The sequence below is a fragment of the Morone saxatilis genome, unplaced genomic scaffold (assembly GCF_004916995.1).
Source record: "Morone saxatilis isolate NCDOM2014 unplaced genomic scaffold, NCSU_SB_2.0 Contig9, whole genome shotgun sequence".
NCBI lineage: Eukaryota > Metazoa > Chordata > Actinopteri > Moronidae > Morone > Morone saxatilis.
In genome coordinates this window covers 4,434,477-4,434,791 of record NW_023340268.1, presented here as the reverse complement: position 1 = coordinate 4,434,791, position 315 = coordinate 4,434,477, and positions in this window count along the sequence as shown.

The window sequence follows — 315 nt, the reverse complement described above, 5'->3', positions numbered from 1 at the left end:
TTTGAATGCAGGACTTTTACTTGAGTAAAAAAAAAACTTAATACTTCTTCCACAGTTGTTAATCACATCCCACCTAAATGTAGAGCAGCTGATACATTGCTCCACATATATTGAACCCTGGTTTGTTGCTGGTTACTGATATTTGTCACCAGAGTGTTGAAGCTTTATGAAGAATTCTAGTAACAGTGCGACACCGCAGCCCCCGCTGGCTATCTCCATGCTGGTGGGATTTCCATCACACTGACTAATGTTGGCAGCAGCAACTACAAAGAGTTCACTAAGTGCAGCTCCCACACAAATGTGTGTGTGTGTGTG